This window comes from Entelurus aequoreus, linkage group LG02 (assembly GCF_033978785.1).
Source record: "Entelurus aequoreus isolate RoL-2023_Sb linkage group LG02, RoL_Eaeq_v1.1, whole genome shotgun sequence".
In the NCBI taxonomy this organism is placed as follows: Eukaryota; Metazoa; Chordata; class Actinopteri; order Syngnathiformes; family Syngnathidae; genus Entelurus; species Entelurus aequoreus.
The window spans coordinates 64068437-64093807 of NC_084732.1; the positions used below are offsets into that span (position 1 = coordinate 64068437).

Sequence of the window (25371 nt, forward strand, 5' to 3'; positions counted from 1 at the left end):
ATATATACTCTATTAGCCACAACACAACCAGGCTCATATTTAATATGCCACAAATTAATCCCGCATAAAAACACCTAGGTGTTTGTTATGCTAGCTCCTAGCTACTAGCTACTAGCTCGAGCTAGTTATAGCTCGAGCAGGTAATATGGACGGGATCCCGTCCATAAAACCCGCCAATACAACAATACAATTCAAACACCTGCACAACACACACACTCACTCAGCCCAAAGGACCGTTCACCTAACCCAAGGTTCATAAAGCTTATATATTTAACCAAATTTACGTACGTGACACGCACGTACGGGCAAGCGATCAAATGTTTGGAAGCGCGCGGGTGGGACCTGATATTCAGCTGGGAATGACTACAACAGTAAATAAACACAAGACATATATATACTCTATTATACACAACACAACCAGGCTTATATTTAATATGCCACAAATTAATCCCGCATAACATACAGGTGTTTGTTATGCTAGCTCCTAGCTCCTAGCTACTAGCTCGAGCTAGTTATAGCAAGCGATCAAATGTTTGGAAGCGTACTCACGGTATCGCGTCTGCGTCTGTGTATCCAAATCAAAGTCCTCCTGGTAAGAGTCTCTGTTGTCCGAGTTCTTCGATTTTGACTGCATCTTTTGGGAATGTAAACAATGAAACACCGACTGTGTTGTGTTGCTGACTTCCCTCGCAAAATATTCCGCTTCGCACCGACTTTCTTCTTTGCTTGCTCAGCTTCTTTCTCCATAATGCAATGAACAAATTGCAACAGATTCACCAACACAGATGTCCAGAATACTGTGGAATAATGAGATGAAAACAGAGCTATTTCGTATTGGCTTCAATGGGGAAGCCATACCTCTGTTAAACTGGCTACGTCACGCACATACGTCATCCTCCAAAGGAATTTTCAACCGGAAGTTTAGCGGGAAATTTAAAATTGCACTTTATAAGTTAACCCGGCCGTATTGGCATGTGTTGCAATGTTAAGATTTTATCATTGATATATAAACTATCAGACTGCGTGGTCGGTAGTAGTGGGTTTCAGTAGGCCTTTAAATATTTTGTCTTTGCAGTCTATTCAAATGACTATAAGTTGAAAAGGATTTGCAAATCGATAGGTTGATTGGCAACACTAAATTGGCCCTAGTGTGTGAATGTGAGTGTGAATGTTGTCTGTCTATCTGTGTTGGGCCTGTGATGAGGTGGTGACTTGTCCAGGGTGTACCCTGCCTTCTGCCCGAAAGCAGCTGAGATAGGTTCCAGCACCCCTCGCCACCCCGAAAGGGATAAGCAGTAGAAAATGAATGGATGGATGTATTCTGTTTTTATTTACGATTTACACAACGTGCCAACTTCACTGGTTTTTGGGTTTTGTATATTACCAGTAAATGTTTGACACAAAAGGGATTACATCAATATTTTTACTACCACAAAATATTTGTTGTCATTAGATAGATAGAGAGAGAGAGAGATAGACAGACATATAGATAGGCATGATAAGTAGGTGTTTGCTGCCATAAGAGTGTGATCATGTGCTATGGACATGTGAGCTGCTCTATCAACTGATGGGGGATTTATTTACGTCTCCATCCTCCCCGCTGCTCGTAAGCGTCCAGAGCAGTTTCTCCTCTCCGTCACATTAAAGCGTGTAACCCAAGCCACGCTGGTCGCATAAGTGAACACACAGTGTACATTATACTCCCTTAGATAAGTACCGTGCTGACTGTTGTGGTCAACATATGCAAAGCTATCTGAACAAAACCTCCACATCCGACAGGTGACAAAGCAAATTAGTGCCATATAGAATAATATATATCATCACTAATATTAATTGTATTGTGTTTTTAATAAATGTCGAGGGACAAAAAAGCGTGTGTACTAAAAAATGGCCCCCTGGCCGCATTTTGGAGACCACTGCTTTGGGCCATGATGACAAGCTGATGGTATGCAGTATTGTCAGAATTGTATTAAAATTCTGAGAAATGATTTATAGCCAAGTAACACGAATAATGTTTCACGTTTCAAAGGTTTTGGTCAAAATACTAAAATAAACACAAATTCCCTGCACTTTGAGTTGGAGGCATCTGGTCAAGATGCCTCCCGAAACGCCTCCCTGGGCGTTTCGGGCACGTCCAACCAGTAGGAGGCTACGGGGAAGACCCAGGACACGTTGAGAAGACTATCTCTCCCGGCTGGCCCGGGAACGCCTCGGGATCCCCCGGGAGGAGCTGGACGAAGTCTGGGCTTCCCTGCTTAGGCTGCTGCCCCCGCGACCCGACCCCGGATAAGCGGAAGAAGATGGATGGATTGGGCAAAGCATTCTGCCATCTACTTGGCCATTGTTTTCAACTGTGCGCTGCTGCCATTCATAATAGCCGCATCAGATGATTTGTGCGCATCTTTTTACATACATTTTTATACACAGCCGGTGGGAGGTCAGGTAAGGGATGTGACATGGGAGAGATGTGTTTAAGGTTAAGAAATGCGACGGAAAATGTCGTTTCTGTGGACGCCACTGCGCTACTCTGCCACGTGTGCCGTAACAGTGCTCCCCCCCTTATGCGAGGCCCCTGACGAGCGCAGAAGAGCTCCTGGGTTGGCCTGATAGAACTCCTCCAGAAGGGCGGGATCAGCAAAGTAGGAGGCAGGCACCCAAGACCTATCCTCAGGCCCATAACCCTGCCAATCTACTAAATAAACTAACCCCCTACCCTGCCGACGGACCCCGAGGATCTCCTTTACAGCCCAAACCGGGTCACCGTCGTCCAAAATTCTGGGAGGGGGAGGGATTGGGTCGGGTGAAGAGAGTGGAGAGCTAGCAACAGGTTTTATTTGGGAAACATGGACCACATGAGGATGGTTGGCAAGCGGAAATACAGCGCAACATCAAGATTCAAGATTCAAGATGTTTTATTATTGTCCATTCTTTAACATGTACAAGACACATAAGAACTGAAATTTCATTTTCGGCACAGTCCCACTAAGAGCAGACATACGTTACAGGGAGACAAGACGGAACCGCCAACAGATCAGCCACTTACGGCGCTCCTTAAAAAAGGTGTGAAAAAGGTGATATTGGGAAAGGGGGGAAGAGTAAAAAATATCAGTCTAAGGCTGGACCCTCGAGAGCGGGTCCAAACTGAGTCCAAGGGAAAAAACCTCACATAGCATAGCACACATAAACATGTTACATATAATCACAACAACTTGCAACAGAGGGGGGGGGGGATTTGGGGCCCTGGAGGCCGGCCTGCTGCTATAAAGCGCTACTAGCCATCCATAACCCCAGGAATTAAGCAGTGGTGAAGGCGTTGGTTGAGGAAGGGGCGGGTGCGTGCATGTATGCCCAATTAACTTGGGTGTGATGTTGAAATGTTTTTGTGGACTGGGGACGATCTCAAAGTTCGACACCAGGTGTTGTTGAGAAAAAGGAAGGTCAAAAGCGTCCATCTTTGAGGTGTCCTCGGGGGTGTTTTTCAGAACAGCCTGTTCCTGATAGCGTCAAGGCCATTCGAGGGAGTCAAATCGTAGATTAGGATGTTGTTTTCTTCGAGCAGTCAAAACAATGACTTGCCTGCTCTATGTGTCCGTGCTGTTTCCTCTCAAATTCAATTCAATTCTCCTTCTCAGCAAACTTCTCCATGATGTGATCCATTTTGCGATTCAGTTCAGAAATCGCCACAGTCTGTGTTCCCACAGCTCGGCCCAATCCTTCCATTGCGACGAACAGCCGTTGGGCTCCTTGAGTGGCTGCCATCGTCTTCTGAATTTGACGATACACCAGAGCAATGCCTAGCCCAATCAGCAGGTGCCCCGCGATCACGGTTCCAAATAGGTAGATGTCTTCCACGTCCTCGATGGAAAGGACTGAGAGGCACACGACTCTCCATGTATCCCAGGAGTCTCTCACGTACCCCGCAGCAATGGTTCCATCAGGGCAGCCAGGCTCCCCCGAACCTAATTTCTTTGTCGAAAATACTTTGTCAATTGCGTCGAGAGTCCAGCTGATCATATCCATGTTTGGTGTTTAGATTTGAGGACAGCGCAAAGAAAGAAGCTTCAAAAAAGTTCAGACAAGACAAAACGAAGAAAGCAAGCAGGGAACAAGGGGGCGGAGAAAAATGCAACCGCCCTCACCAGAGGCAAGACAGAAATGGTCTCCACACTCTGGTTGGCTCTCTCTGCCTGACCGTTACTCTGAGGATGATAACCAGATGTGAGACTGACCTTGGCCCCAATTCCCTTGCAGAAGGCCTTCCACACCCTGGATGTGAACTGGGGACCACGGTCCGAGACAATGTCCACAGGGATGCCATGTTGCTTGACTATGTGGGTAGTGAGAAGATCAGCAGTTTCAGAGGAAGATGGAAGTTTGGGTAGAGGAACAAAATGTGCGGCTTTGGAGAATCGATCTATAAAGGTGAGTATGAAGGTATTACCTTGGGAAGGGGGAAAGCCAGTGATGAAATCCATAGAGATGTGAGATCATGGGCGACTGGGAACGGGAAGAGGACACAGCAGTCCTGCCGGCGGTCTGTGGGATGGTTTATTACGTGCACACGTACTGCATGCGGCGATAAACTCACAGGTATCGTTAGCCATGGATGGCCACCAGAACTGCCGGCGGATGAAGGAAAGAGTGCGTTGGAATCCCGGATGGCAGGAGAAGACACTGGAGTGCCCCCAGTCCAAAACTTGAGGACGTAGTTCACGATGAACGAAGAGTCTGTTGGGAGGTCCCCCCCTGGTCCCGGTCTCACCTTCAAGGAGTCTTGGACAAGACCTTCCACTTTCCAAGTGACCATGCCGATAATCCTGGAGGGGGAAGAATGGTTTCTTCTGGAGTGTTGCAGGTGGGTTCCTCCGAGAACTGGCGAGAGAGTGCATCAGCCTTGGTGTTACGAGAACCCGGTCTGAAAGAGAGTACATAATCAAAACAACCAAAAAATTGGGACCATCGGGCCTGCCGATCCTTAAGTCTCTTGGCTGATCGGACATGAAGAAGATTGCGGTGATCTGTGAGAACCTGGAACTGATGTTTGGCCCCCTCCAACCAATGTCTCCATTTCCTTAATGCCTCGTAGACAGCAAGTAACTTCCGATTCCCAGCATCGTAGTTTCGCTCCGCAGGGGATAATCGTCTTGAGAAGAAGGCACAAGGATGGACCTTGCTGTCTTGCTTAGACCGTTGGGAAAGGACTGCCCCAATCCCGGAGTCAGAAGCATCTACCTCAACAATGAAAGGGCAGTCTGGATCAGGGTACACGAGGATGGGTGCCGGGACGAAGCTCCTCTTAAGGCACCAAAATGCCATTCCTGCTTCCTGGTTCCACTGAAAAGGTATATTGGTAGATGTAAGTACATGGAGGGGTGCGGCCAGCTTACTGAAGTCTTTGATGAAGCGACTGTAGAATACGGCAAATCCCAGAAAACGTCGTAATTCAGTACGGGTTGTGGGTTGAGGTCATTCCACCACCGCCTTCCCCTTCTTGGGGTCAGCCTTGATTTGTCCTTTTTCTATAACGAATCCGAGAAAATCCACAGATGAGGAGTGTAACTCACATTTCTCTGCTTTGACGAAGAGGCAGTTCTCCTGTAATCGTCGCAGGACGAGACGGACGTGTTGCTGGTGTTCCTGAGGGTTCTTGGAAAAGATGAGCATATTGTCAAGGTAAACGACCACAAATCGATCAATCATATCTCTGAGGATGTCATTTACGAGGGCCTGGAAAACAGCGGGAGCATTGGTCAGACCAAAAGGCATCACTCTATATTCAAAATGTCCTAGGTGAGTATTGAATGCTGTCTTCCACTCGTCTCCCTCCCTGATGCGGACCAGATGGTAAGCATTGCGAAGATCTAACTTAGTAAAGATGGTGGCGGGGGTGAGTGGTTCAAAAGATGAGTTAAGCAGAGGTAGAGGGTATTTATTCTTAATAGTAATGCTGTTCAGTTGGCGGTAGTCGATGCAGGGGCGAAGTGATCCGTCCTTCTTGTTAACAAAAAAATCCCCGTTGCTACAGGGGACTTAGATGGTCTGATGATCCCAGAAGCAAGTGACTCGGAGATGTAATCTTTCATGGCTTGTTTTTTATGGATGGACAAGTTGTACAATCGGCTGCAAGGAAGAACTGCATTAGGGATGAGGTCGATTGCGCAGTCGTAAGGTCTGTGAGGTGGAAGAGACAACGCTTGTTCCTTACTGAACACTGCGGCTAAATTGTGGTACATCTTGGGAACTCGTGAAAGGTCAACCGGGGGTGACACTGGTCTCGGTTTATCAGGGTGGACCACTGCTGACTTGAGGCAGTGAGCATGGCAGTGGTTGCTCCAAGCCAGTATTTTGCCAGTAGCCCAAGAGATATGGGGGTCATTTTGACTAAGCCAAGATCGGCCTAGGACGAGGGGGGCTACTGGGGCGTCCAAAAACCAGAAGCTGATGATCTCTGTATGGTTGCCAGAAAGGGTAAGAGACAAGGGTTTAGTGCGGTATTTGATGGGGCCCAAAGGATGGCCATCTAGAGCCTGGGCTGAGACGAAAGTCTCTAGAGCAGGGGTGTCAAACATACGGCCCGCGGGCCGGAACCGGCCCCCAAGGAGGTTCGATCAGGCCCGCAGGATAATTTGAAAGTGGAAAAAATGCATAAAAGACATGGAATTAATATTTTAAATTCGCTGCAATTCATGGATTATCCGCTAAGGGGCGCACTCTTTCCATCAGAGTAGAAGACAAGCCGCATCACTGAGACAGACTGAAAACAGCAGACGGTATCAATGCGCCATCTGCTGCTTGTTACGACGTTGTTAATACCTTGGTCTCTACCTCTCCGCTACACCCTCATTAGCCAAAATGTCGTTATCCAAACGGAGAAAAGTAGATAAGGAGTGTAGAATTTTCAAAGAAAAATGGACCACGTCCTATTTATTTACAGAGATGCACGGAAAACCTTCGTGCTTGGTGTGTTTGCAACAAGTTTCGGTATTGAAGGAATATAATATTCGACGCCACTACTGACTTTGTGGGAGATGTAACTGGCAAATGGCAACCCTGCTCATTTCCCCTGTCTGAGAGATGTGTGTGTGACCAGACCTGATGCGGACATGAAACGGTACAAAGACAAAATTGCAGGACTACTGCGGGAGTTTGAGAAACGTTTTCAGGTATTTTGTGAACTTGAGACAGAATTTTCAGTTTTTCGCTCACCTTTCACAGTTAAAGCTTCTGATCTGCCGGTCGAAATTCAGCTAGAGATAATTGATTTGCAGTGTGATGCAGATTTGAAGGGCAAATTTGCCTCTGTAGGTCTGGACAGATTTTATCAGTATCTACTACCAGGGTACCCCAAATTAACAGCCCTGGCTGCTAAAATGTTGTGCATGTTTGGGACAACCTACCTTTGTGAACAAATTTTCTCAGTGATGAATATCAATAAAACAAAAATGCGTTCAAGGCTCACAAACAAGCACTTAAATGACATTCTGAAAGTGACAGCTAGTCAGGACATGACACCTGGTGTTGATGCACTTGTACAGGCCAAAAGATGCCAAGTTTCAGGAACAAATACAAGTCCAGACTAGACTAACACCTTTAAAATGCTGCCTTAGATACTGTTTGCATTGAAAGAATACAGCTCTGTGAAGATGAATCCTTACTGTGGTGATTTAAAAAATGTGCACTTTAATGTTAGTCAGCAGCTTCAAAACAAAAGTTGTGTGATGGAATTCTACTGTTCATACAACTCCATACATTTTCAGTATGTATTGTATGTGTATGTATGTTTCATGTATGAAGTTTACAGATTTACAGGACAGGCGAACACTTTCTTCATTACACATTTAAAATCACTCTCCTTAGTTTGTAAGGTGTACGCAGGGATTACATTTAGATTTTATATGCATATGTGTAAGTGGTTTAAAAATTCCTTTCTTTAAAAGTCTCATTTAATCTTAAAGTGCATTACTATATTTTTCAGTACCAATTCAAGTTTTGTGCCTTTGTACAATCAGTGGGATCAGTTGCAATGCATATTTGTGAATGATAAAAGTAAATTGCACATTTGTCTAAGGAAATATGAGGTGTTTCATGAAATGTTTTGTAAAAGGATATTTCATTAAATTTCAATATTTTCCTAATGTTCTTGTGCTTCTTTACACCAAAACAAAGGAAAGACATGATATTTTGGTTATTTATAGCAGAGTATGGTATAATTTTAATGGTCCGGCCCACTTGACATCTCCCTAGGCCGTATGTGGCCCACGATGCGAAATGAGTTTGACACCCCTGCTCTAGAGGTATTAAGGGAATACATTTATTTTGGGCGTACCTTAGGTCGATGAAGCTTTCGTCGGCTCCAGAGTCCAGGTAGGCATCCACAGACAATGTCTTAGCCTCCCAAGTCAAAGTTGCGGGAAACAGAATACTAGGATCCCTCCTAGAAGGAGTAGTGGGGACAGTTGTATGGCTCACCAGGATCCCTTTGACTGGTGAGCCTGATCTTTTGGCCAAAAAGAACAGTTGCGGATTTGATGATCCGCCCGGCCACAGTAGAGACAGAGACAATGTTGGAACCTCCGTTCTCATTCTTCGAAGGTGAGTGGGGACCTGCCAATTTGCATCGGTTCTGGAGGTGTGACTTGAACCGGTCTTACTGTGTCAGACTGTCTCGTGAGGGGTCGGCTGATATAGCGAGAGGGTCTTGCCGATGCCGTGCTGCCATAGTCGCTCTCCCTCTCAGCATCACGTTCCAGGAGTCGTTGGTCGAATAACAGGGCTAACTCAATGAGGTCCTGACAGGAAGAAGATCTGTCCCGCAGCAAACTGTCTTTAATAGTCTCATTAAGTCCCCTTCTGTAAGCGCTCTGAAGTGCCTTGTCGTGCCATCACTCTCTGCTGCCAGGGTTCGGAACTCCAAGGTATAGATGGCCACAGATCGGGAGCCCTGTCGGATGGAATGAAGTTTGGAGGCGGCGTCTCCACCGTCAGCAGGGTGATCGAAGACCGCCAAAAATTATTTGCGGAAAGCAGCACAATTAGAGTTAAGCCCCGAAGCCTTGCTGAGTGCAGACGTGGCCCACTTCAGCGCAGGTCCCAAGAGTAGGGAAAACATAAAGGCAATTTTGGCACCATCGTTAGCATACCGTGAAGGTTGATGTTGAAAGATGAACTCGCATTGGACCAGAAAGCCGCGACAATGTTCGAAATCTCCCTCAAAATTTCTAGGGCTTGCTATCTTGGGTTCCCGAAGTGATGTCGATCCTCCTGTGGCGAGTGAAATAGGTGTGCTCAGGACTGGTGTGAGAGGTGTCACCTGACCGGTGCCGAGGTTGTCTAATCTAGACAACAGGCTGGCGAATGCAACGTCCAATTTGCCCTCCAGGGTGGAAAAACGGACCTGATGTTGTCGAAGGACAGACTGGATGGTGGACAGGTCTGTTGCGGGGGAAGTCCGAGACAGAGGGCCGGCCCGAGACTTAGGGGTGCCGTCTGGTTCCATCTTGGTCGGAACGTACTGTTATGTAAGGAAGGGGGTGAAGGAGACGGCACGACAACAGCAGATCAAGCTCAACAGATTTATTGAGTGCTTGATGAGTACATGGGGTGTGTATGCTACTATGTGTGTGAATGGAAAACTATGTGTGGGAATTAACCTTATGTAAATACCGTAAGGTTTGTTGGAGTGCGTGTTGGAGATGTAGCGTCCAAGTCAAAGGGGAGGAGGTCAAAGAGGCCAAGACGTCCAAGGTCCGAGCGGGGTCGTAGGCGGGAGAGAGGTGTCCGGAAGTCCAAAGCAGGAGTCAAGGGTCGGGGAGAGCAAACAATGTCCAGGGGAGAAGACAGCAGAGGAGGCGCACAGCGGAAGCTGAGACTCGAGTGACTGTGGGGAAAACAAGAGACAAAAACGGGATCAGGGAAAAGCACGAGGGACAAGTGAGATCAGGAGGGAAGTCAGAGACGCGAAGCTTACTGAGCACAAAGCTACGTTCCGACGAAGAGAAGTCAGCGGCGAGGCTCTTTATCCTGTCGTCCTTCATCATAGCCAGGTGCGTTGATTGTAGATTACCTCCGGCTGCGGCGGAGTGTGGGCGTGGTCTGCGCGGCGGTGCTCACAGCGGAGTTTCTGAGTTCTCCCATAGAAGAGGGAAAAACGGAGCGCGCGTGCGCCGTAACAATGTTATTGTAAAAATAAAATACGTCTAAAATTGTTCTGTTCTGTTTTGAGTTGGTGTTCTGTTCTGTTTTGAGTTGGACCCCGGAAGCAGAGCAAAGCAATAAAGTGGTTTAAGCCTTTTAATTGTCCAAAGCACAAGTATGAACATAAAACAATAGCACTGTTGTGTAAAAGCCCGCAAATTCCTGGAGGGACCGACTTTTAATTTTTTTTTTCTTTTGCTACCGAATAAATCATACATCTGCATATTTAATGACATTCTAAGTTGCAAGCTTTACCTAAATGTTGCACTTGTATGAACTTTGTATAATGTCGCTCACATCCAGAAGGCATTGCTGATGTATTTTAACTGCACAGAGCAGGAAAAAGTTCATCTCTGTATCGACAGATGACCAGACCACCTCTGATAGCCTTTGTCTCCCTGTGCACTCGTTTATTAGCCTGTGTGTTTGATGACCTCTAATGTGCGGAGAAGAGACTGGGAAGGGAGGCGGGGCTTGTCTGCTGGATTTATATGTCTCCGGCCTAGCCATGTAAACATTTGCTAAGCCCACTAATAAATCAATAACAGAGAGGAGACGTTCCAGTAATTGTGTGGGGGTGTGCACCCGGTCCTTGTGTAGTCGAGCAACACAACACATAAGCAAACAACCTAACTAGAATATCATTATCTTTTTAACGTGGGATTAATGATTGAGGTTTATATGTAGACATGTAATATTGTATGAGAGATTATCAGATTGATTAATTAATGCTTAACCGATTATTTTAGGACTTTATTATTATTATCTCATATTTATATAACAAGCAGTACTTTGCCGGATAACTACATTGAATACTTTCATTGTTACAGTTACATAATTTAACATGTCTGAAAAGTAGTAGGAAGAAGCAGAGCTTAGTGAATCTTACCCTATCTTTAATTTGTTCACTTAATGTTTTCATGATCGCTCCTAACAGGTTGGACTTGTGTGTGTTGTTTTCCTTTGACTTGGTATTTAGTTCCTGTCAAGTGCTCTTTCATTTTGTTTCCACTTCGCTTTGTGTTCCCAAAAAACACAAATTATACTGTTCAGTACTCGTTATCTCAATTTGTTATGTGGATAAAAGCCACAGAATCAGTATCTTCCATTCAAACCTCTCCAACACCACAGGCAAGAAAAAAGACCTGTCAAGATTTCAGACCGGCACAAGACTGGAATGACCAAGGCTATCAGCAAGAAGTTAGTAAGAAATAGTATCGTATACTCAAGCATTGCTGGGGGTTTTTTTTGGCTTCCCAGCATGCCTTGAAACACTTGTGTAAATAGTTGTTTAAGTGGCGCGTAATTCTTAGTTAGTTATTGTTTATTACCTTTCCCTGTAGTAGTAGTAGTAGTAGTCGTTATGTGTCAGCTACTTCTTGTGTTAAGTTGGCTGCTTGATGGTTATAGCTTTTATTCTATGATCATGTGAGCTAAACTGGTATGTTGAATAATTCCTTTTCCGTTGCATCGCCAGCATTGTTTCCGAATAGATTTTGCCAATTGCTTGCCGAAAACGAGCTTCTTCCTCGAGCAAAGTTAAAGTGCCTGTGACCAGCTTCTTGGATCAAGAGTTCTACAATAATATATACCAGGTGTTTTCAACAGGAGGCTCATTGGCCAAATCCAGCATTTTTAATAGGCCTGCAAAACATCATCCAAATATTGAAAATATACAGTTTTACAGTAAAGTAGAGATATACTTCCTGTATGGCTAGAGAGCTCAATGGTTAATGGTAGGATTGTCAAAAGTATCAATACTAAAACGATGTATCTGGATACGATACTCATTTGCAAAACTATTGATGTCGACCTCACAAAAATTCAAGTCAAAGGATGTTGATAAGCCAGTGTGTAAAAAGTGGTCAAGAAGTCAAGTATTATCTAAAATTTGACAACAGATCTTAATGGTTGACATCAATAACACAATGAATTTTGTTTGAAGCCAGCTTGCGCCATCCTCGTCACTGCTGTTGATTTATTGGGAAATGCAATTCAACCATCTTAGTCCCAGTGCCGCCACACTGGTGTAAGTGTAGCTTGTAGATAATTGGTTTTCTCAATGTAAACCGCTTGAAGCCACTAGAGAAAAAGCGGCATATACTGTAAATATGATTTACGTCACTTCTACGGCTCACCTCAGCCGGTTCTCCTCCTTCTCCAGGTACTCCTGGACCACCTCCTGCTTGGTCATGTTCTGCAGGTTCTCGGCGTAGTAGGTGCCACCAGCTGTGGAAAATAGAGAAATTGAGAGGGAGCACAGCAGAACAGACAGCAAGACATAACAAAAATTACAATTTTCAAGGAGTTGGTGAAAGGTCCACTAGGAGTTACAATGAGTTAGACCAGAGGTCCCCAAACTTTTAAACAGACTTTAAAGACCAAAAGGAATAACATTAGATTTAGTGAACACAATAAAATGGTTTCAAAGACCTTTAACAATGTATTTTAATATATTCCAATGCTGTTAAATGTGTTACAATAACATTCAGACTTTTGAGTTTTTTGAAACATGATCCATAAAATATTGCTATATTCTAACAAAACTAAAACAATATTCTAATGAAGTTAAAATAATTGATTTGCAGTTAAAAGCAGAAAGTCAAAATACTATCCACTCAAGGGACACATTTGACATTAAGACTTAAGTATATAAGAGAAAACCTAAATGAGGCTTAGTATGTGACCCTCTCCGTAAAACGTTTGAACAACTCTGCACTATTTATAAGAAATCAGAAAATTCTGCTTTTACGGTGATAATAATACTCCACATTACTTTAACGATATGCTTGTTATTGGGGGCAGTATATTATGGATGTATTTTATTTTGTGGATGTTGTTATCCCAATACACTTTTTTTTTTCCTAGTTCCTTTTTCTTAGCCATTATCAGCAGAATTTGTGTGTTTGATCACTCTAACCAGAAGAGGGCAGTACAGCAACGTCTTACTTAGATATGTGAGACATATACTGTACAACTCATTGCATAGATGTATTTGATATGTGTCCATGAAGCACACACATTATACTGTCTCTTCATGAAAGTACCCCTAAGCTCAACTCTTAACTCATGTGTGATTGGAAAAACAACACCAATCACAGAAACCGTCTGTTCCTTTCACACCATTACTACACTATGGGCAAGACCAAAGAGTCAGAGGACCTGCAGGTACAAGACTGTAGACTTGCACAAGACTGGAATGGACTAAAAGAGCATCAGAAGATTGGTGAAAAGAGGGCAATATTACAAATACATTAAAATCATGTTGACATTGACTAAACAAAAAATAAATAAACTAATAACAAATAATTTGGGTAACAGGACTGTGCTGAGATTTTAAATATTTCAACTTTTGCAGAGTGGGTAGCCCTATGTGACATGGTGACACAGCAAGTGTGGATTTTAACTAAATTGTTTTGTTTTTAAAAACAATAAAAATTAAAAAAAATCTCTAAATGACTTAAATTATCATATTTCATGGTCTAGGCTAATTATAGGAAGAGGGGACAGTGTTCAAGGGAGTTTCAACTTTTAGGCCTGCCCAGTGGCCTTGCAGTTAGAGTGTCCGTCCTGAGATCGGTAGGCCATGAGTTCTAACCCCGGCCGAGTCATACCAAAGAAAATGGGACCCATTACCTCCCTGCTTGGCACTCAGCATCAACGGTTGGAATTGAGGGTTAAATCACCAAAAATGATTCCTGGTGCGGCTACCGCTGCTGCTCACTGCTCCCCTCACCGTGAGGGGATGGGTCAAGTGCAGAGAATAATCTCACCACACTTAATGTGTGTGTGTGTGACAATCATTGGTACTTTAACTTTAGATTGTAGGTACTAAATAAATATGCGATCAAAACAATGTGTAGGACGCTTTGCTTTTACAAAAATGTATAGTAGCACGTATGTGTATGTATAGTAAAGTATATGTTTGTGTACAGCTCTGGTAATGGGTACATTCGCACCCACTTGCACAAATGTACTTCAAAATGTAACAATCAAAATAAATATGACTTTTTTTTGTTTACTAGGGCATGCATGTATAATATGCATTAGTTTGACCATTTAAAATCAACGATAATAAAAAGGAGATGCTTGGAAATAGCATAAAAATGCCCCAAAAACATGGAAAAACGCGATTCATAGCGTTACTTTTTGGTGTAACCATCATGAGCGTTCTGTTCAGGTATATTTATTTTATATTTTGATAAATCATCATATTTATGTATTACTACATGTAAATAGGTATTGATCAATCTTTAGGCTGTGTGTATTTGATTTCAGTTTGCTTTTGACATCTTATTTAGAATTGTAGTTGAAACTTTTACAACCTTGTGTTGTGCTCATGATGGCGTAACCAAACTAGATTTCGATTAATGATCTTATTTTGAATATTTATTCTCTTTTTTACATTTAGTATATTTAAATATTCATCTATAAACATTGAATACATTTCAAATATCAATAAAATGCAATTGCCTTCATCTTATAGGGTAAGGTTTAGTTACACCAAGTCCTGAGCGTAACACTAAGCTTCATCACTTTGACTTGTAATATCTCTAATTCTGGTGGTGTTTTATGCTTTTTTCTTTTTGTAACATGTACTATACATATAATACAATAAAGTACCATATAAAATTATGTTTATAGCAATACTTTAATTTTGCCTTTGAAAGTAACACTCCAATGTCCATTAGTGGAGCTGTACACCTAAAGTAACACTCCAATGTCCATTAGTGGAGCTGTACACGTATAGTATAGTACACTGTAAAAAAAAATTCTGTAAAAAAACGGTCATCTACTGGCAGCTACGGCTGCCAAACGAAAACCATAAAATTAAAGTAAAACATTGTAAACCAAATAATGATCAAAAACATTATATTTATAAAAAATTTTCATTAAACGTTTTGTGGAAAAATATCGTAATTTTACAGATTTTTACTAAATTATTAAGATCAACCACCTTTAATAAAGTGACGATGCAAACAGTTCTGCAGAAAAATACCTTTATTCTACAGAGTTACAGAGTTTTTCCAAATTATTACGATCAAACCCCTTAAATGAAGTGACAATGCTGGCAGTTCCACAGAAAAATACCATTATTTTACAGATTTTTTCTGAATTGTTAAGATCAACCACCTTTAATAAAGTGACAATGCCAACAGTACTGCAGAAAAATACCTTTATTCTACAGCATGGGTGTCAAACTCTGGCCCGCCGTGTAATTTCACTTGGCCCTTGAGGCAATATCAAATTAACACTAAAGCTGGCCCGCCGATCCTCCTGGGAGTCTTCCAAACGCCAGCCAGCCAGCCAGCCAGCCAGCCAGCCAGCCAGCCAGCCAGCCAGCCAGCCAGCCAGCCAGCCAGCCAGCCAGCCAGCCAGCCAGCCAGCCAGCACTGGCCCAGTCACATAACATGTGCGGCACGCACACACGTCAGAATGCAACGCATACTTCATCAACAGCGATACAGGTTACACTGAGGGTAGCCGAATAAAAAACTTTAACACTGTTAGAAATATACGCCACACTGTGAATCCACACCAAACCAGCACCCTTTGCAGCACTAACTCTTCTGGGACGCTACAAGGTGTGTGTATGTGGGGGGGGGGGGGGGGGGGGGGGTAGCGGGGGTGTATTTTGTAGCGTCCCAGAAGAGTTAGTGCTGCAAAGGATTCTGGGTATTTGTTCTGTTGTGTTTATGTTGTGTTGCGGTGCGGATGTTCTCCCGAAATGTGTTTGTCATTCTTGTTTGGTGTGGATTCACAGTGTGGCGTATATTTCTAACAGTGTTAAAGTTTTTTATACTGGCACCCTCAGTGTAACCTGTATCGCTGTTGATGAAGTATGCGTTGCATTCGCTCGTGTGTGCGTGCTGAAGCCGCACATATCTTGTGACTGGGTCTGAACGATGTTAGAATGGATGAAAAGCAGACGTGACGATAGCTCGTAGAGTACGTTAAAGGTTAATTTGTTCAACCTTGGCCTGTAGCTTTGTTCAGTTTTAAATTTTGGCCCACTCTGTATTTGAGTTTGACACCCCTGTGTTAGATTGTTAGTATGGACATAGACTTTTATATAACAAGCTACATATTTAATGAAAGATAATTACTGTAATTTTACATGAATTTGAAAGTAATTTAAGAAAACAGAAAATGCTATGTATAATTAATTTGGTATTTTTCTGTAAAAAAAATAGAAATATACATAGTTTGTCATTACTGGCATATTACTTAAAATAACAGGTGGATTGTTTATTTACAGATAATGTCTTCAATTCTACAGTTTTATAAACTATTTAAAAAAAATAGAAAAATTACAGTAGAAATTTAGAGTAAATTAACCATAAAAATAGGATTTTTTTTTACAGTGTATATGTATAGTATAGTAGTATATATATAGTTAGACTTAGACTAAGACTTCCTTTTATTGTCATTCAAATTTGAACGAAATTTCGTTGCATTGTAGTGCAGGATAAAAGAGCAATAAGGTGCAGATATAAATAAATAGGTTACTGTACAGGTAAATATATTGCACTTTTGCATATGCATCCACGTTTATGGATGTATGTTATATTGTCTTTATATTCCAGCGAGTTAATCAATTTTTGGGGGGAATTGAGCAATTAAAACGGTGTGATAAAGTCAGGTGTGCGCGCGGGCGCGCGCACGTGTACGCCTGACGTGCACGTAGACGCGCGGGGCAGCGGATTCCCATCACAACCAAAATGGCGACCTAACGCGGACACCCGGCTTGCGACGGTAACTGACAGGAAAGACGCTTTGGGACCGGACCACAAACGGTTACTTGTACGGGTAATTGTGATGAAACACACAAACATGTCTGCCACATAAATATAACAGCACCGGTGTATATGACACCAGATGACGCCGCAACAGAAGGACTAAAAACACCGTTTTCAAGTGGGGGTAAGTAGGGGGACGATGAACCGTTAAGTGAGTAGAACCGCTGTTGGTTGTCTTCATAACATGTCTGGAACGAATGGCCGCGTCCTGTCTGACTCAATCGGCACATTTGCCTCATCGTGTCAGTCGTTGCTCTTTCCATTTTTTTTTAATGTTATTTTGCTAACGTCTGCCATGCTTTGTTGTCATGCGTGCTTTAATCCTCCAGCTGCCCTGCAGTATGTGCCACAGGTTGTTGCAATATGTGTGTATGTATGCAGTATGTATGTATGTATGTATGTATGTATGTATGTATGCAGTATGTATGTATGTATGCAGTATGTGCCACAGGTTGTTGCAATATGTATGTATGTATGTATGTATGCAGTATGTATGTATGTGGGGGCGTGGTTAAGAGGGGAATATATTTAAGCTAGAATTCACCAACTCAAGTATTTCATATATATATATATATATATATATATATATATATATATATATATATATATATATATATATATATATATATATATATATGTATATATATATATATATATATGTATGTATGTATGTATGTATGTATGTATATGTGTATATATATATATATATATATATATATATATATATATATATATATATATATATATATATATATATATATATATATATATATATATGTATATATATATGTATGAAATACTTGACTTTCAGTGAATTCTAGCTATATATATATATATATTTTATTATACATATAAATAAAAGAAATACTTGAATTTCAGTGTTCTGGAGGCTATCCAGTAGATGGCAGTATTGTCCTGTTTAAGAGTGTCACAACATTGCTGTTTACGGAAGACAAACTGCTTTACGGTAGACTAAACGTGACTGCTGTTGTTGTGTGTTGTTACCGCGCTGGTAGGACGTTAATGAAACTGCCTAACAATAAACCCACATAAGAAACCAAGAACTCGCCCTCCATCATTCTACAGTTATGACGTCATTGGGCAGGCAAGCTGTTTATATTGTGGGAAAGCGGACGTGAGAACAGGCTGTCCCCACTCAGGTCCGCATTGAGCTGGAGGGGGCGTGGCCTCCAGCTCCGGCTGACTACCGGGAGTTTGTCGGGAGAAAATTTCTGCCGGGAGGTTATCGGGAGAGGCGCTGAATACCGGGAGTCTCCCGCTAAAAACGGGAGGGTTGGCAAGTATGGTATGCAGTATGTGCCACAGGTTGTTGCTGTATGTATGTATGTATGTATGCAGTATGTGCCACAGGTTGTTGCTATATGTATGTATGTATGTATGTATGTATGTATGCGTGTATGTATGTATGCATGCAGTATGTATGTATGTATGTATGCAGTATGTATGTATGTATGCAGTATGTATTTATGTATGCAGTATGTGCCACAGGTTGTTGCAATATGCATGTATGTATGTATGTATGCAGTATGTGCCACAGGTTGTTGCTATATGTATGTATGCATGTATGTATGTATGCAGTATGTGCCACAGGTTGTTGCAATATGTATGTATGTATGTATGTATGTATGCAGTATGTGCCACAGGTTGTTGCTATATGTATGTATGTATGTATGCAGTATGTGCCACAGGTTGTTGCTATATGTATGTATGTATGTATGCAGTATGTGCCACAGGTTGTTGCTATATGTATGTATGTATGTATGCAGTATGTGCCACAGTTGTTGCAGTATGTATGTATGTATGCAGTATGTGCCACAGGTTGTTGCTGTATGTATGTATGTATGTATGTATGTATGTATGCAGTATGTGCCACAGGTTGTTGCTATATGTATGTTTGTATGCATGCAGTATGTGCCACAGGTTGTTGCAATATGTATGTATGTATGTATGCTGTATGTGCCACAGGTTGTTGCAATCGACGCAGATTGGTGTTTGAATCACCTGTAATGGTGTAACGGAACAGGCACGTTGAATTACAACCCAATCCGGTCATACCTTACATATTTAACCCTCTACTGGGACATCAGGCTATTAATACCTTTAAAACAGCCCTCTCGTGTAAGCCCTGTTGCCTCGGGATATTTTAGGATGTTACATCAGTCTCTTGCTCTCAGGCAATAAGAATAAGTCAGTAACTTTTACATTATGAATTATTGCTTTGAATCGGTTGTAACCAGCTTTTAAAACATGTAAAGTCGCTAACCCAATCGTATCAATCTTGTTTAAAAGTTGGATTAACACATACACACGCTATGTGGAAATGATATGCAAAAATCCCAAATAATTCATCAAAGCAAATTTATCCCACATGTATTATGATGAGATTATGCTTTTATTTACGTCCCCGCCTACACCGCCTTGATGTTTTTATTGTTCTTTAATGGGGTTGCACTTCCATCCATCCATTTTCTAACGCTTGTCCCTTTTGGGTTCGCGGGGGGGTGCTGGAGCCTATCTCAGCTGCATGCGGGCGGTAGGCGGTGTACACCCTGGACAAGTCGCCACCATGCAATTCCCTGCCAAAATGCTAGAGCCATTGATTGTTCTACAACAAGTCAACTTCGTGAGCAACCATGACACTCGTCAACTTGGGCTGGGAATCTCCGGTAACATTAAAGGCCTACTGAAACCCACTACTACCAACCACGCAGTCTGATAGTTTATATATCAATGATGAAATCTTAACATTGCAACACATGCCAATACGGCCGGGTTAACTTATAAAGTGCAATTTTAAAATTCCCGCCACACTTCCGGTTGAAAAACTCCTTTGGATATGATTTATGCGCGTGACGTCACAAAAGCAACGGAAGTGGTTGGACCCCATCGGACCCGATAGAAAAGCCTCTTGTTTTCTTCGACAAAATTCCACAGTATTCTGGACATCTATGTTGGTGAATCTTTTGCAATTTGTTTAATGAACAATGGAGACTGCAAAGAAGAACGTTGTAGGTGGGATCGATCGGTGTCTTAGCGGCTAAGTACAATACTGTAATATCTGTGATATTTGCATTAGTGTACTGTGTCTTTAAGGGTTTGGGGAACGCGCATGCGCGAGTGAGTTGGCGGAGAACTTGAATGTGTGTGAGCGTGACTTTTGGCTAACAGCAGCTCGTGTATGTGTGTGCGTTACTTTTTGAACTACAACCAGTTACCGCTTGTTAATAAAGCGATTGAGCAATTTGTTTAATGGACAATGGAGACTGCAAATAAGAAAGTTGTAGGTGCGATCGGTGGAGCGGCGGACTACAGCAACACCAACACCAGGAGGTTGTGTTGTGTTTTGAGCAGGATAGCAGACGCACTACGGTGAGTCTAGCTTTGGATTCCAAACATTTGATCGCTTGCCCGTACGTGCGTGTCGATATGTGCATGTGACGTACGTAACTTTGGGGAAATATATGTTTCTTGCCGACTCTGATGGCGGCCGGGGTGTCGTCAAAAGCGTACAACGCCCGCCGCCGCATCTAAGTTAGCTACGCAGCTAGGTTAGCTTCTGTTTTTTTTAGCTTCGCCAAGTGGAATATTATTAATCGTGTATTTACATGTTCATGGTTTAATAGTATTATTGATCTTCTGTCTATCCATCCAGTCAGGGTTTTTTTTTATTTAGTTTCTATCTGCATTTGAGACTGCTATGCTATCGCGTTGGCTACGCAGCTAGGTTAGCTTCTGTTTTTTTTAGCTTCGCCAAGCGGAATATTATTAATCGTGTATTTACATGTTCATGGTTTAATAGTATTATTGATCTTCTGTCTATCCATCCAGTCAGGGTTTTTTTTTATTTAGTTTCTATCTGCATTTGAGACTGCTATGCTATCGCGTTGGCTACGCAGCTAGGTTAGCTTCTGTTTTTTTAGCTTCGCCAAGCGGAATATTATTAATCGTGTATTTACATGTTCATGGTTTAATAGTATTATTGATCTTCTGTCTATCCATCCAGTCAGGGTTTTTTTTTATTTAGTTTCTATCTGCATTTGAGACTGACGCTATCACGTTGGCTACGCAGCTAGGTTAGCTTCTGTTTTTTTAGCTTCGCCAAGCGGAATATTATTAATTGTGTATTTACATGTTCATGGTTTAATAGTATTATTGATCTTTTGTCTATCCATCCAGTCAGGTTTTTTTTTAATTTAGTTTCTATCTGCATTTGAGACTGCTATGCTATCGCGTTGGCTACGCAGCTAGGTTAGCTTCTATTTTTTTTAGCTTCGCAAAGCTGAATTATTAATCGTGTATTTACATGTGCAGTCACTGTGAATGTCCATTTCGCGTTCTCGACTCTCATTTTCAAGAGGATATAGTATCTGAGATGGTTTAAAATACAAATCTGTGATACACAATAGAAAAAGGAGAGAGTGTGGAATCCAATGAGCCAGCTTGTACCTAAGTTACGGTCAGAGCGAAAAAAGATACGTCCATCACTGCCTCTCAAGTCCTTCACTGTAACGTTCCTCATCTACGAATCTTTCATCCTCGCTCAAATTAATGGGGTAATCGTCACTTTCTCCGTCCGAATCTCTCTCGCTCCATTGTAAACAACGGGGAATTGTGAGCAGCACTACCGCTTGTGACGTCACGCTACTTCCGATACAGGCAAGGCTTTTTTTTTTATCAGCGAGCAAAAGTTGCGAACTTTATCGTCGATTTTCTCTACTAAATCCTTTCAGCAAAAATATGGCAATATCGCGAAATGATCAAGTATGACACATAGAATGGATCTGCTATTCCCGTTTAAATAAAAAAAAATTCATTTCAGAAGGCCTTTAATACTTTGGCGATATGGCCAAATATCTATATCACAATATCCAGTTCAACCTCCCGGAAAAATAACAATATAAATTATAATTATAAAATCTCTAGAAGCGTCTGACTTGGACTATGGAAAAGAAGCACTGGACAATTGCAGAGTGGTCCAGAGTCCTGTTTTCAGACGAAAGCAAGTTTTGTATTTAATTTGGAAGTCAAGGCGCTAGAGTCTGGAGGAAGGCTGGAGAGGAGAAAAATCCAAGTTGCTTGAAATCCAATGTGAAGTTCCCACAGTCAGCAATGGTTTGGGGAGCCATGTCAGCTGCTGGTGTTGGTCCACTGTGTTTCATCAAGTCCAGAGTCAATGCAGCGGTGTACCAAGAGATTTTAGAGCACTACATGCTTCCATCTGTTGAAAAGCTCTATGGAGATGATGATTTCATTTTCCAGCATGATCTGGCACCTGCCCACAGTGCCAAAACCACCATTAACTGGTGTACTGACCATGGCATTACTGTCTTCGATTGGCCTGCCAACTCCCCTGACCTGAACCCCATAGAGAATTTGTGGGGTTTGTGAAGAAGAAGCTGGAAGACACCAGACCCAATAATGCAAATGAGCTAAAGGCCGCTATTGAAGCATCCTGGGCATCCATAACACCTCAGCAATGCCACAGGCTGATTGCCTCCATGCCACGCCGCATTGATGCAGTAATCCGTGCAAAAGGATTCCCAACCAAGTACTGAGTGCATTAATTGACATTTTCAAATGTTTGATTTTGTTTTGCTGTTATAAATCTTTTTTTTTTTAGTTGGTCTGAGGAAATATTCTAATTTTTTGAGATAGGATTTTTGAGTTTTCTTAAACTGTATGTCATAATCAGCAATATTAAAATAATAAAAGGCTTGCAATATTTCAGTTGATGTGTAATGAATCCAGAATGTATGACATTTCTGAGACAGTCCTGTATTTGACAGATTTTTTAAATTTTATTTTTTTTGGGTGGGGGGAAAACCCACATTTGATTTGTATTATATTGTATTTCTGTTAACTGTTTTGTAAAAAAAAAATCAAACACTTTTTTTTTTTAAGTGCTAAAAACCACTTTATATAAAGTCTGATGTTCTTAAAGCCAATGTTTTTTTCGATTAAATCAATTAATTAGCACAGATCGATTTCCTTCAATCTTAGGAATATAAATTGATTTATCGATTTATCGATCGATCGTTACAACCCTAATCACTGTATATTCATTTGTATGCAAGTGATAAGAGAACCATTTCAAAAGGGGTTACAAAGAGTCCTAATTTGGCCGCTGACGTATGCTGTAGCACGGGGTTTGATTGATTGAGACTTTTATTAGTAGATTGCACAGTACAGTACATATTCCGTACAATTGACCACTAAATGGTAACACCCGAATAAGTTTTTCAACTTGTTTAAGTCGGGGTCCACGTTAATCAATTCATGGTGCCCATTAGGTCGATTGCGAGCTACTGGTCGATCATCGAAGGTGTGTCAGTTGATTGCCAGGCATTAAAAACAGACCTAAAAATGACCTATCATCAGTTTTTACTATGATGTCACTTACGTCACTTGATTGGCTTGAACGGCAAGCAAGGATCTCGTGAGATGACCACTGGCTGCTACGAGCTCAGTATGAAAAATAGTGCTGTAACTAACGATTATTTTGATAGTCTATTAGTCAACTAATTGAATAATAAAGCGTACACACATTTAATGTTATTTCAGGCATGTGCTTACTAATAACAAAGATGACTAATTCATTCATAAATATTTCTTTATACTGTAACTGTGCTGCTCATTCATCCATCCATCCATCCATTTCTACCGCTTATTCCCTTTGGGGTCGCGGGGTGCGCTGGAGCCTATTTCAGCTACAATCGGGCGGAAGGCGGCTTACACTCTGGACAAGTCGCCACCTCATCGCAGGGCCAACACAGATAGACAGACGACATTCACACTCACATCCACACACTAGGGTCAATTTAGTGTTGCCAATCAACCTATCCCCAGGTGCATGTCTTTGGAAGTGGGAGGAAGCCGGAGTACCCGGAGGGAACCCACGCAGTCACGGGAGAACATGCAAACTCCACACAGAAAGATCCCGAGCCCGGGATTGAACCCTAGACTACTCAGGACCTTCGGATTGAGCTGTTACAAAAATTCAAATGACTAATAAAATGTCCATTTAAAAGAAAAGAAAGGCAAAGTGCTAAAAGAAAATTAACCTTGTTCATGTATTAAAAACAGTTAAAATAGCAACAATGAAAACAAGCAACAAAACACAATCTAACTTCCTCAAAAAGAAAAGCGTTTTGTGATGTTTAAAAAGCTGCACACTGGTATATTGACTATTTATTGATTAACTCTTGTCAATTTTAGCTCTCTGATGGACTGAATGTGTAGAATTCTATATTTTATTAATTCTTAAAATGTTGGCTATTTAATAGTGAAGTGAATTAATAGATTGTATGTTTAATCTTATGATACCTCCTCGACATTGGTGCCTGTCTGTCTCTATGTTTGTGTGTGTGTGCGCACGATCGGTTCGCATTTTTGAAATTGCCTTTTTTTTTTACAACATTGCAAATTGACGCTGTTTTAAAACGTACTTGAATTGATGTAGACAAAGTTTAGCTGGCTGACTTTGGATAAAATGATAGTTATTTTTCACACAATTTCGTCTCACTCTTGTTAGATAGTTTGCAAGGTAGAAGCTAATAGTACACTTACAAAGGTTGTGTCCGCATCCTCCCTTCAAATGTCCAAAATCATGTCTACGCATTAAATACTCGCATATCACAGATTTACTGCCATAAAAACAAGGTGCGCTTTGCAAGATGAGCAAAGTATCCCTGTTTTTAACAAGAGTTAGAGGAAATATCCTCACACTTTACATGTTATCACTGGCGATGTTTTAGCGAGTGACTTACTTCCGGCCGGAAAAACATGATGACATGAAAACGAGTGATGATGTCATGACTACTGTCGACAAATATAATTGTCTACCACTAATTTTATTGTCGACATTTGTGGCAATGTCGTCTATTTGTTGCAGCTCTAATCAAGAAAATAACGACTGGCAGGAACGCAAGAAACACATTTTATTTCTCCAAACACCTGCCGTCAAAAGTGGAAAGACAGACCGCACAGTTCCTGTTTTCACAATGAAAGCGCTCCTCCATCCTGCCTGCGCTAACTAAAGAGGGTGTCACAAAACTAGGACATACTGTACAAACTAGTGAGCTACGGAGTTTGCCTCCCATCTTTTTTTACAAGATGAGTCGGGTGTGTCTTGACCTCTGCGGCGGAGGCTCCACCGAACCCCTAGGGTTCGATCGAACCCAGGTTAAGAACCACTGATCTAATATGTATGTTGCTTTCAGTTAGGACAGTTGCTGTCTCTTTAAGAGAACACATCTTTTAGCACACTGCCCACAGATGAGGGCTGAGGGATTGAGCCACACAATGTTCTTACTGTAATATTTGAAGGAAAATATAAGAACTGTGAAAGAAAACTACT

General features: G+C 41.8%; 1 protein-coding gene across 5 annotated transcripts in view; it reads left to right on the forward strand.

The window, feature by feature from the left end:
* Positions 1-16872: 16872 nt before the first annotated feature.
* Positions 16873-25371, forward strand: part of LOC133637720 (C-myc promoter-binding protein-like) — a 106802-nt gene continuing 98303 nt past the window's right edge. For 2 of the 5 annotated variants that reach the window (XR_009823357.1, XM_062030510.1), the window contains exon 1: positions 16880-17118. The gene's annotated coding sequence lies outside the window, so the exon portion shown is untranslated. Of the gene's footprint in view, positions 17119-25371 lie in introns of all 5 variants that reach the window. The other 3 variants (XM_062030512.1, XM_062030511.1, XM_062030513.1) reach the window with 3 other exon arrangements.